The sequence below is a fragment of the Capra hircus genome, chromosome 24 (genome assembly GCF_001704415.2).
Source record: "Capra hircus breed San Clemente chromosome 24, ASM170441v1, whole genome shotgun sequence".
Classification (NCBI taxonomy): domain Eukaryota; kingdom Metazoa; phylum Chordata; class Mammalia; order Artiodactyla; family Bovidae; genus Capra; species Capra hircus.
Window position 1 is genome coordinate 59,331,885 of NC_030831.1, and position 12,771 is coordinate 59,344,655.

The window sequence follows — 12,771 nt, forward strand, 5'->3', positions numbered from 1 at the left end:
AACTTGAATTTTAATGCATTAAACTTAGCTTTACATTCAAAATATATTTTGAAAATTCACTGGGCTGACTTTTGTAACTGCGTTCTGGGTGGCCAGGAGCCCTAGAGCTCAGTTTCTTTCTCTCTTATCATGTTCAGCTCAGAAGACTAAAAAGGAAACTCCAGGGCCCATGGGCCCTACTGCTAAGAATAAAATGTTGTGTGGGGTAGAAATGAACAATTGTCTATTCTCTTCTTTTGTTATGGTAAGAGCATTTAACATGAAATTTACCCTCCTAACAAATTTTTAAGTGCATAGTACATTATTGTTAACTAGAGACCCAACAGTGTATAGCTATTATTGAGTGCTGTGAGTTATAATCCTTATTTAGTGGCCAAAAATCACTAATGAGCATGAATAAGTGCTTGGACAGGTGGAGAAGCAGGACCTCGGAGGGTCGTTCCTTAATCTTATCAGCGGGTGATTAAAAGCATGAGAGCTGATGATCAGTGTTTGCTGCAATGCTGCACCCGTGAGGGAAAACTGAAATTTAAAGGAATTGAGCAAAGGAGGTTGAAATGCATAGAACTCTGTGGATTACCTCTTGAGAGTACTTGTGTATGCAGGAGATGTTATAGCGAATGTGCAAATATTCCGTAAATGTTCCCCAAGCTTCCATTTCCCCGATTCTCACTAATACTGCTCTAATATCTCTTGGGGGAATTCACCCACTTATCGTGGATTGGTGCTGCTTGGTGGAAGCCAATGGATGCATCCCATGAGCCTGGCTGCACTGAGTCACTTAGAGATGATTCCAGAGGATGAATCCTACTACCTGGGCAGGAGACGCCTCTTCTTTCTCCCACAATACAGTGTGAGAAGGAGGACTCTGAAACAATGGCAGCCAGATTTGGGGTTATGAATGGAGACCTTAGAGCCTGTTGAAGACCACTGTAGCAGAGACCGTGGATGGAGCTCACTGTGTAGAAAGGAGATGAGAGAAACAGAGAGAAATTGAGTCCCAAATATATTACTTGAATTCCTGGAAAATGTCTCACCAGAAACCATTCCTGTTTGTAAAATTTTAAAATAAGTGAGCAATAAATTGTCTTCATTTTAAAACAGTTTAAGGTTGTAATCCCCATTTATCATCCTTGTCATTCATTCAGTCGTGTCCGCCTCTTTGTAACCCCATGGATGGCAACACGCCAGGCCTCCCTGTCTACGGGATTTTCCAGGCAAGAATACTGGGGTCAGTTGCCATTTCCTTCTCCAGGGAATCTTCCTGATCCAGAGATCGAATCTGAGTTTCCTGCATTGCAGGCAGATTCTTTACCATATGAGCCACTAGGGAATCCCATCAAAGTCGTAAATGATAAGAATTGTTACAATAGGTAAACTATAAGAGGAGATAATGCATCTAACTCTGTATTGTGAAATTTTTGCATTTTTTCATGGAATAAATTAAATGAAAAAATATCAAGAAGAACCTAATGATAACAGAATTTCCCAGAGAATGTTACAGGTGGCCTGGGTTAACAGGAAGGAGACTGGCTAGAAAAGATCTGAACTTTATAAGAGAAGAATGACTCAGGATAAAAGATGTGAAGGGATGAAGGCATCCAAGGGCAAGACGTCTGCAGCAGAAGGCACCTCGTGGCAGGAACAGCATCGGCCAGCACGCTGGCCCGTCGTTCTCTGTAACCTGAGGCTCTTTAAATCTTCAGGATGCTGAATTTGCCTATTTATCACTTTAAAACATTAAAGAAATAAAATTTGCCAGGCATGGAGTTGGTACCAACTTATTGGAGCGTCCTGGATGAAGATTTTCTCTGGTTACTGGATGAAGGTAAGATCCTACAGAATTACAACACACTCAGGAAATAATCCAGGTGCTTCAAGGCAAAGATCTTTCAAATACTGTTTCACATGATGTGACTTACTTTCAGAAAGTGCTACGAAAGTCTGGCCTCCTAGGGAAGGCCTGGGATATTGAGAGAATCATCTCTTGGGGCAGAGAATCGTCTCCTGCTGCTATAAAAATGTTCGCCCCATTTTCATGATGTACTGGGAACTGTGAGTATAGAACGCTCTTCAAACAGTAAAGTTTCACAGGCATCCAGCTGTGCTTTCCTGTGTGATAAATATTTCACCTGAAAACAATGGGAAAGGAATGTTGTTGGCAAGTACCCTAGTGTTTCTAAATAAGTAGCCCTTGTTTCAGTCAGTTCAGTTCAGTTGCTCAGTCGAGTCTGACTCTTTTCGACCCCATGGACTGCAGCACGCCAGGCCTCCCTGTCCATCACCAACTCCTGGAGTTTGCCCAAACTCATGTCTATCGAGTCAGTGATGCCATCTAACCATCTCATCCTCCGTCGCCCTCTTCTCCTCCCGCCTTCCATCTTTCCCAGCATCGGGGTCTTTTCCAATGAGCCCTTGTTTAGAAAGGACCATTTTTATCGTCTATGTTTCTGTGAAAAACCAAGAAACAAACAAACAAAGTGAGAGGAGAAACATGTCCCAGTGAGTTTATACCATCTTTGCAAAGGAAAGGGAAAAAGGAATGAAAAGCCTGGTACAGTGATGGTCAGGAATAGCCTGCAGAAACCCTTCTGTAGGTTAAGGGAACCCTGCACTGATCTACCTTGCTCTCTGAAGGGACAAATGCCGACTCTGAAGCCCAGCATAACAGGGTAATTGGAGGATGTGGCCATTAGAGCAAGACCAGCGCTGGTCATTGACATCATCTCCGTAACATACAATAAGCAATCCTCGTGTGCCATATTCTGTTTTTTGTTGCTCTAAAGTTTCCATCCCCTTGTGGTTAGAATCATCAAATTAAGATCTGGCATCCCCCATTTCCTCCATCCTTAGGTTAAATTAATCCAGATAGCCTTGATTCATAAAGTTCCTTGACATGTTCAATTAATTTTCCCACTATGGTGCTTCCTGCTAAGTGATATGTGCCCTTCTATTCAATTTCTGACCACTCACTGATATTTGTGACTTAAAAATGACAGACTGCTGTGAAGAGTCTATATTGAAGTTTTTCTGGCTAATTGATCATTCTTCCTCTTAATGAGTCACTTTTTTAAAAATGGAAGCTACCTGGTTCATAAATCCCCAGTTGACACTTTCTCCCAGACCTGCGATATCAATGGTCCACCTCTGCTATCTAGGCTTCTTAGGAACTTACCTCCTTGCAACCTGTTTACTCTTGTTTCGAAGGTAATGACAAAACATTTCAGTGTATCCATGAATAGCAGGATAAGTGTAATGGTTAACAACCCCATTTTGGGAAACTGCTGACTTAAATGACATAAACTCGTCTCAGCTGGCCCATTTTCCATACCTCTGGACACCAATTTGTGTTTGTGTATTTAGTAGTATAGGGATTTCTTTGGTGACTCAGCTGTAAAGAATCTGCTTGCCAATGCAGCAAATGTGGGTTCCATCCCAGGTTGAGAAGATCCTCTGGAGAAGGAAATGGCAACTCACTCCAGTTATCTTGCCTGGAGAACCCCATGGACAGAGGAGCCTGGCAGGCTACAGTCCATGGGGTCACAAAAGAGTCAGACACGACTCAGGGAATAAACAGCAACAGCATTTAATGGTGTACTTTAGAATTTTCTGTCACATTCTTTCATATCTTCCTTTAAAGATGAAGCCTTCCTTAATATTCAGTGTTTAACTTTAGTCTGAATTTGATTAACTTCCTTTTATCTAAAGTAATTACATGAAGGTGAGATCGTATTTTCAAATGTTTACAATAAAATGCATTATGCATTTAGCAAGATATCTAAATACAAAATGTAGCAATATAATGCAGGACTAATTACCAAAGTGTCAAAATGAATAAATCAAGCAAAAAGAAGCAGCCTGATGACGTCAGCTGAGGCCGTCTCTGTGCTAATAGAGGAAGAGATGGGAAGTAATGATGCCCACCAGTGTTTGCTGGGTGTGGTTATGTGTTGAGCCTTCTGCTTTCATTCTGGGGGAGAATTTTAGTAAAAGGGCAGTTAAGCTGGGATCTTATCTAAGTGCTATCTTCTGTCACGCTTGGCCACGTGTGTGTGTGTGTGTGTGTGTGTGTCTGTGCGTGCATGCTGACATACCCTTACTTTGTCACATGCATTTCGTGGAGTCGCGTTGGTTCTCACCAATGCCTGAGAAGGCTGATCCTCCCTTTTCTGCTGCGGAAAATACAGAGTATCAGGTGATTTCTGCAGCCTCTGTAGGGCCCTGAAATTTACCGTCCCTGGCAGCTGGGCTCAGCTCTCTGGTTTGATATGTAGGCTGGCCGTCCTGAGTCAGAGAGATGTTCATTCCAGCCAGGAATGATGGACTTGTCCTCAGGGATGTTAGCTCTACTCAGAAAAGGGTGAGTCTGCCCAGATCTTACTAAGATCGCTGACCCCAGATGGGTGCTCAGCTGGTCACTTTCCCTCTGAGGTAAGGGAGGTGTTGGCATTTCAAATTCACCTCCTGAAGACTGGGAATGTACAGTTCTGAAGTGGAGCTTTTCACAGTTACTTCTTGGTGTAACTAGGAAAAAAAAATGACTCAGAAGAAAAGGCAACCATTTACGGAAAATCATGAGAAAATGATTTAGCTGTACTACTGCGAGTTTTCAGGAAATATTTGGTGCTTTCAGCCTGTTAGTCTGTTTTGGTTCTTTGCCCCTGCGTAGGATCTTCCTTGACTGAAGCGAGTCCATTTTGAGGAAATTGTCTCTTGGTTCCATGTGCCCTGTTCTCTTCCCTACAGCTTGCTAGTAGAAGAGTCTGTGCTGTTTCTATACCCCTTGCTCTCTCATTCTACTTCTGTGTCTCCATGTGAGAAGAAAAACATCTGGTATCTGCTTCAGTATTTCACTGGAAATTCGCTCTTCCCCCCGTGTCTTCTATTTTTTCATCTTGTCGTCAAAAGCTTCGTCATCTTTGCGATTCTTTTCTCAAATGAAATATACTAGATTTCTAGTTGAACAATTTCTGAACAGCGTTTCATGTCTTCCTTTACTGAACTGATGGACAAATTGTCCCTTAAACTCCCTCCTCCGTTGACTTCAGTTGTATCCCCTTTTGTAGTTTTTCTTTTACCCCTGTGATTACGACTTCGTGACCTGTTCCTTGTTAACTAGCCCCTTAAGTGGGCTTCCCTGGTGGCTCAGATGGTAGAGAACCTGCCTGCAAGACAGAAGACCCAGGTTGTGTCTCTGGGTTGGGAAGATCCTCTGGAGAAGGAAAGGGCAACCCACTCCAGTATTCTTGCCTGGAAATCCCACAGATATAGAGGAGCCTAGCGGGCTGCAGTCCACGGGGTCACAGAGGGTCGGAAACAGCTAAGCACAAACACAAAGCACGGAACCCCTTAAATACTCCTAGGATAATAACAGGGGGTCCAGGCTTAGCTTTTTTCCTACTATTTTTATATATTCCTTCATTTCTTCACCAAATATATACTGAGCTCTTTTTATAGATGTGCTCCAGGATATGTACTAGGGAGAAGTTACTGGATACATTTTAATGATAAGGCCAATAATATATCCTGCTGGATCCAAAAAGGGGTGTAAGACAAAAAGAAATTAATTAGTGGTGACTCCAGAGGTTTTGGTCGGATCAAGTGGAGGGACCCAGTTGTCATCATCTGATGTTGGCGAAGCAGTGAAAGGAGATGTCTTAGGCAGGCACACTAGCGGTTCCAAATAGACTTGTAAGTTTAGGATCTGCTATGGTTTGCGTTGTGCTTCCCAGGTGGCTCAGAGAGACAGAATCTGCCTGCCAGCGCAGCAGATGGGGGTTCTATCCCAGCATCGGGAAGAGCCCCTGGAGGAGGAAATGGCAACCCTCTCCAGTATTCTTGTCTTTGAAATCCCATGGACAGAGGAACCTGGTGGGCTACAGCTCATGGAGGTCTCAAAGAGTCAGACCTGACCATCTACAGAGCAGGCATGCCTGCAAAATCCACATGGTGGAGTCCTGTGGAGGCATTTAGAGAGGGAAGCTTTGGGAGGTAAATAAGTGGGGAAAGCAGAGCTTCCACAATGGGATTAGTGTCCTTATAAAGAGAGAAGAGGGCTAGTTCTTTCTCTCTGTTCCACGTGATGATACAGGTAGGAAGAAGCCATCGGCAACCAAGAAGGATGCTCTCAGCAGGAGCTGAACTGGCTGGCACTGTTATTTTGGGCTTCTCAGCCTCCAGAAGCATGAAAAATGAATGTCTGTTGTTCAAGTTACCCAGTCTATGGTAGTTTATTAGAACAGCCTCAACTGAGACAGAATTTGTTGTAGAAAGCCAGGCATAGATGTTCAAAAAATAGTTGAAGTGATCTAAATCAAAGATATATGGTTGGGGGCCTTCAGAATAGTCTATCACTATTCAGTGCTTTGAGACTGGTTGAAATGACCAAAGAGAACAGTACTAAATACTAAGTTATGGAGGGTTCTGCTTTTAGGGGCTTGGGGGAAAAAAAGGAGAAATCTGTAAAAGAGACTGAGAAGATACTTTTGAGGTAGGAGGAAAACCAAGGGTTTTGCTGACCTGTGAGCCAAATACTGTAGGGAAGAGGAAGTTATCTACAAGTTAAAGTTTGTGCTGGTCTAAATAAAATCAGGAAAAAAAACAACACCCTGATAATTGGATTTAATCATTAGCAGCATCTTGGTTATGTTAGTAGGAACAGTTTCAGTACAAAAGTTGTGGATGAAGGCTCCGCCAGAATGAGGTTAGGAGACAACGGGGGGAAGGGATTGCAGGACTGCAAGACATATTGAGGAATCACTCACGTCCTTATCTTCCACTATCTCTATACCTGCTCATCATTATCACATTTATATGCATATCCTTTGGTGGAATATTACCCAGCCATAAAAAAGAATGAGATAACGCCATTTGCAGTAACATCTATGGACCTAGAGATTAGCATACTAAGCGAAATAACTGAGAGAAAGACAAATATCATATTGTATCACTTGCAGGTGGAATCTAAAAAAGTGATAAACTTATTCTGTCGCCTGCCAGGCTCCTCTGTCTACGGGGATTCTCCAGGTGAGAATAACTGGCATGGGTTGCCATGCCCTCCTCCAGAGAACATTCCCAACCCGGGGGTCGAACCCAGGTCTCCCGCATTGCAGGTGGATTCTTTAGCATCTGAGCCACCAGGGAAGCCCATTTGAGAAAACAGAGCTGGACCTACAGACAGAGAAAGTAGATTTGTGATTACCAAAGCAGAAAAACTTAGGGGAGGGAGGAATAAGTCAGGAGTTTGGAGTAACAGGTACACACTGCTGTATATAAACTAGACAAGCAACAAAGACCTACTGTACGGCACAGCGAACAATATTCCCCATCTCGTAATAACCTATAATGGAAAAAAAGTCTGTTTTCCTGAATCACTTTGTTGTCCACCTGAAACTAGTTCAACATTATAAATCAACTATACTTCAACTTAAAAAATTTATATGTATTTTCCAGACTTCTCTGAGCCTGGTTTTTATGTAGGTTTCTCAAAAAAAGCCCACGAAATCCAAATAAATCAGTCATGTCTTTGTCTTCCTGTTTTGTTCAGCAAGAACTAAATCCATGAGTCAGCTTTCTTTCCATTTCGCTCCTTTGAACAAACGGGCAGGCCATTCCTCTGTGTCAGGCTTCACGTACCTGGAGTTTTTTCAAAATCTCACTTGTTTCATTTAATCTTGGAAGTAAAAGCACAATGTGACTGAACTTTTGAGTTTCTGTTCCCATGAGAGTGATGAAATGATGAAAAGGTACAGAGAGTAAAAAGAGGTTAGATCTGTGTCGGTGAACAATTTGTTTCAGCCACATTGAGTTTCAGGTGAAAATACATTGATGTAGGACGCTGCAGTGTGACGGCTTGGAGGGGGAGATGAGAGGTCGGGCAGAGGCGGAAAATGCAAGGTTTTCTTTCTGATATTGACAGTAATTAGCTAACAGCTGTGGCTGGTAGGCGGGCTTCCTGGTGGCTCAGGGTTAAGGAGTCCACCTGCAGTGTAGGAGACGCAGATTTGGTCGCTGGGTCAGGAAGCTCCCCTGGAGTAGGAGAGGGCAACCGATATTCTTGCCTGCACAATTCCATGGACAGAAGAGCCTGGTGGGCTCTAGTCCATGGGGGTGGCAAAAGAGTCAGGCATGACTTAGTGACTAAACAACGACGGCAACATAGCTGGTAGGAACAAATCATGACCGGAGCATAATTTTCGATATACGTAAACAAAAATCACAAACAGAATTACTCTCAAGCCTTCTTGCTTTCTTCCTGGTAGAATGAAATCCCCAGGGTGCTATGAGATTCATAGAAAACCCACATGTGTTGTTTTTTAATGGGGTCATTTTGAAACTTCAACATTACAAATAAAATGTATTCTAAATTGAGGAGTTAAACTTTTCACAGATAAAATTTTAGCCTAAGTGTTTTCTTTTCCCTCAAGTGGAGTTATGACCAAATTTATTGTTTTATGACCAAATTTATTGTTTTATTTTCCCTTTTAAATTTCATTCAATGTTGGTTTAAATTTAAAAGTGAAATTTCTAACTCCGTTTAGAATGTTGGGTTTAGAAATCAGATCATAACAGTGTCATTAGCAGCTGAGCCCCATATAAAACCTCACTGAATAGTTCACTGATTGAGTTGCTGAAATCTTCCATTTGGTTCAATTTGAGGGGCTTCCAGGTGTCTCTTGTCAGTGAAAACACAGTTAATAACAGTACATTCTGATTACTAACTTCATTAACCCAGGACCCAATTCAACCATGACTATCACAGATCAAAGCTCTTCTCTTTTTCTCCTCCCTGAAGTGGCAGCATTCAATTGTGCTAGAAATCCTTTATGTGAATTATACAAATATAGTTTTATATGTTCCCTCTCAGTAGGCACATCACAAAGTAAATGCATTGTATTCATTTAATTTTCTTAAAATATTGAAAATTTAGAAAATATCATATGTCATTTATTTCTAAGTTTGAAGCATGTGGGAAACCCTTATAAAGTATACATTAAACCATTATTCAACACAAGAATTAGAATAGTACTGAAGCCATTGAAAAAACATGTGTCTTCCTGCCCAAATCCACCCACTAGCTGCCTTGAATTATTTTAGAGTGTTCAAAATTTCTTCATACCTAAAATAATAAACATAGAGATGTATTTTTATTTGCTTCACTTGAGAAATAAGTAAATGAAATGGTGAAAGCAGATTTGAATGGATCCTTGCCTCTCCGTGCTGGGGCAACGTGGCTAGCCAAGTGAATGTCATAGTTTCCTTTCTAGGGTTTAAGCTCCGATAACCTTTTAAGCGCAGTTTGAATAACAGATGCCTATAGTGACAAGCTCTTTAGTACCAGGTCATTTCAATAGATTATGTATTGTCATTAACTATAAGATGGGGCTTCCCAGGGGACGCTAGTGGTGAAGAACCCCCCTGCCAGTACAGGAGAGGTGAGAGATGGCAGAGACACAGGTTTGATCCCTGGGTCTCCGGATCCCCTGGAGGAGGGCATGGCAGCCCACTCCAGTATTCTCTCTTGGAGAATCCCACGGACAGAGGAGCCTGGCAGGCTACAGTCCATAGGGTCGCAAAGAGTTGGAAACGACTGAAGCATCTTAGCACCCACACATATGATGAGACGATGGGTATTATCTTCATTTCACTGTTTGGACTATAGATGCTCAGGAAACTTGCTCAAAGTTCTGGAGCTGGTAAATCAAGTTCGAACCCAGTGTTCCCCTAGTCCAGATGCCGTGTGCTCGTTTTATTTGCAAGCATACGCTTGGATCAATGCATGATAAACTGATAACTGAGCATCAAGATGCGACTATACTTAAAAAAAAGATGTGACTATAACTTAATCACTTATGATTCTTTTTAAAGGGTTTACATTTAATATCAACAATATGAGTTTAGATAATGTTATTCTACTAACACAAATTGATGGCATGAAGTTTAATCAATTAATCTTTGAAGAAATGGGCTGATTGGTCATTTCATGTTTAGAATATTATTTTTCTATTTAGCCTTTTCCAGTATTGAATGTGGCCCTGCAAATTTTAAAACAATTAGTACTATTAAGGATAAAAAATTAACTTTTTAAAATACAGGTATGCCTGTGTATTCTCTATGTTTAAATATACCCATTTATACCCCCCAAATTCTGTCTAATTCAAGAAAACTATAAAATTTAAAATTAATTAAAAAAAATTATTTGGCTGCATTGGGTCTTAGTTTCAGCATGTGGGATCCAGTTCCCTGACTAGGAATCGAACCTGGGCTCCCTGCATTAGGTGCCTGGAATTTAACCCCTGCACCACCAGGCAAGTTCCTCAAAGATAGTTTAAGAAAACATATGATTAAGCCCAAGGCATTTGTGTATTTTCTAATAATGCTGAGAGAGAGCAAAACCGACAAGTCTTCATTCATCCATGACTTTGTTCGTATACTTGGTATTCCTAAAAGTACTAATAATCACTGTTTTTGAGTGCCTATATTTATTGGGCACTGTTGTGTTGAGCTTTAATCTTTGATCTGATAATTGTCTTTTCTCCTTTGAAAAGACAGGTATTATTTTGCACATTAACAATGAGAAAGCTAACCCAACACAATCTCACAGCTAAAAAGTGATGTAACCATAATTCAGCCATAGGTTATGTGATTGAGGAAACTGTCCTTGTCTACAAAAGGAGGCTCGTAAAATTTGATGCAGGAAAATCCAGAGTCAGGAACTGGCTCTTAAGTTTTGATGCTGCCAGTGATTTCACAGGTGAGGTCAGACAGTCTCTCTGAGTCTTAGAGGGTTAGATGAGATGGTATCTAATATCTGTTCTGGCTCAAAACTAACTTCTCTTCTATGAACTCTTGCTCCACAAATCATTGGTAATTTGGCGATTACACTGTCATCAGCACCTTCTTGTTGGAATGCTTATGTGTACTTCTAAAAAACTAATCATCAAAATATGCTCATTGTAGCAAATTTACATAACAGAAACGCTCTCCGTAAAGAAAGTAAACAAGCTCCTTCATATTATAGCCCAAGAATAATGAGTACTGATTGCTCATGAGTTACTGGAAGTAATACACAGGAGGTATCTAAGTATATTGGCGGAACTTTAGGTAGTTGGGATCATAGTAAATATTCTTTTTTGTGTATTCCTTGGAGGAGCCTGGTAGGCTGCAGTCCATGGGGTCGCCAAGAGTCGGACACGACTGAGTGACTTCCCTTTCCCTTGTAACACAAAACAGAAGTCGGTACTTATTTACATGTTATTAAATAATTCTTCAGAAATGTTTTAGTAATTTCAAAATATTTAGTTTGGGCCAGAAAGACTTTTTTTCTGAAGTAGGTGATGACTATTTGTAGCCTGGAGTCATGGTAGGTACCTGCCAGGTGAACAAAAGTGCAAGATAAAAACCTTGTTCACGCAAGTTATGGCAATTGTTATTTGACTTTTTAAATCAATGTCTTGAGAATCACTTCTATCAGTAATGAAAAATTATTTCTAATAGGATTTATACTTCATTGAATTTTCTGGTGAAAATTTCAATAAAGGTATCTGACGCTGCTCACTATTTACATTTGGAGTATATACTCCTGACCAGCATTTGGTAAATGCTAACTAACCCCCCTTAGCAAAATATTAAAGGATCAACACATATATCACAGTATTTATACTGAAGCTTTTTAAAGGTTCATTCCTGCTCCTTGGTATAAAATAAAGACTTATGTCCACACACAAGTGTTTGTAGCAGCTTTATTCACAATTGCCAATATCTGGAAGCAACCAAGATGTTCTTCAGTAGGCAAACAGATAAACTATATGACATTCATACAACTAAGTACTATTCAATACCAAAAAGAAATCAGCTACCAAACCATAAACATATCTGAAGGACTCTTAAATGCATATTATCAAGTGAAAGAAGCCAGTCTGAAGGTTATATAGTGTATGGTCACAGCTATAGGACATTCTGGAAAAGGCGAAACTATTGCAACAGTAGAAAGGTCACAGGTAGCCAGCGGGTAGGAGGAAAAGGCTGGGGGAACAGGTGGAACACGGAGGATTCTTCAGGCAGTGAAACAATTGCCACTGACATTGTCTGCCAAAGCACATGGAATAGACAATACTTGAGAATGAACCCTAATGTAAACTATGGACTTTGAGTGATCATGATGTATCCCTCTGGAAGAATCTTGGTTTTACTGGAGAAAGAAGAAGGAACATCACAGAGGAATGTTTGGAGAACAGGAAAAAATGAGAAAGGCATGGTCTTAGCACTTAAAGAAACAGAAGCCTGATACTGGGCCCTGGGCGTGTAGGGGAGGGGGGCCAGGCACACAGCTCTAGACTAACACTCCCCCCATCCCTGTAAACTGCTCCAGGAGCAAGTGCTGGAGGCAAGATGCGGGAGGCTGATTTCCTGTCAGTGGCAGAAGTGGGCTGGTCCCCAGTGGACCGGGCAGCATCTGAAATGACCCCTGCTGGAGAAGCAGAGGGGACTGGAAGCACAGCCCCCGCAGGAGGCGGGGTGCTTCTAGCTGTCTTCCATGTCTCCAGTTTCCGGGGCTCCTCACAATCACGTGAAAGAATGGACAGGAAGAGTAGCAAAGACAGAAACACCTACCGTGTCCTGCCACAACGTGGGGTCTCTTTAAATATAATTTAAAGCCTCGCACATTTTTATGTCAAAATAGAGGCATGGCAGTGAATCAGGCTTCAGTATCAGCTTTCATGTGTAAGCTTTAATCTTACTGTTACATTTTAAAGTAGTGTTTCCTTATCG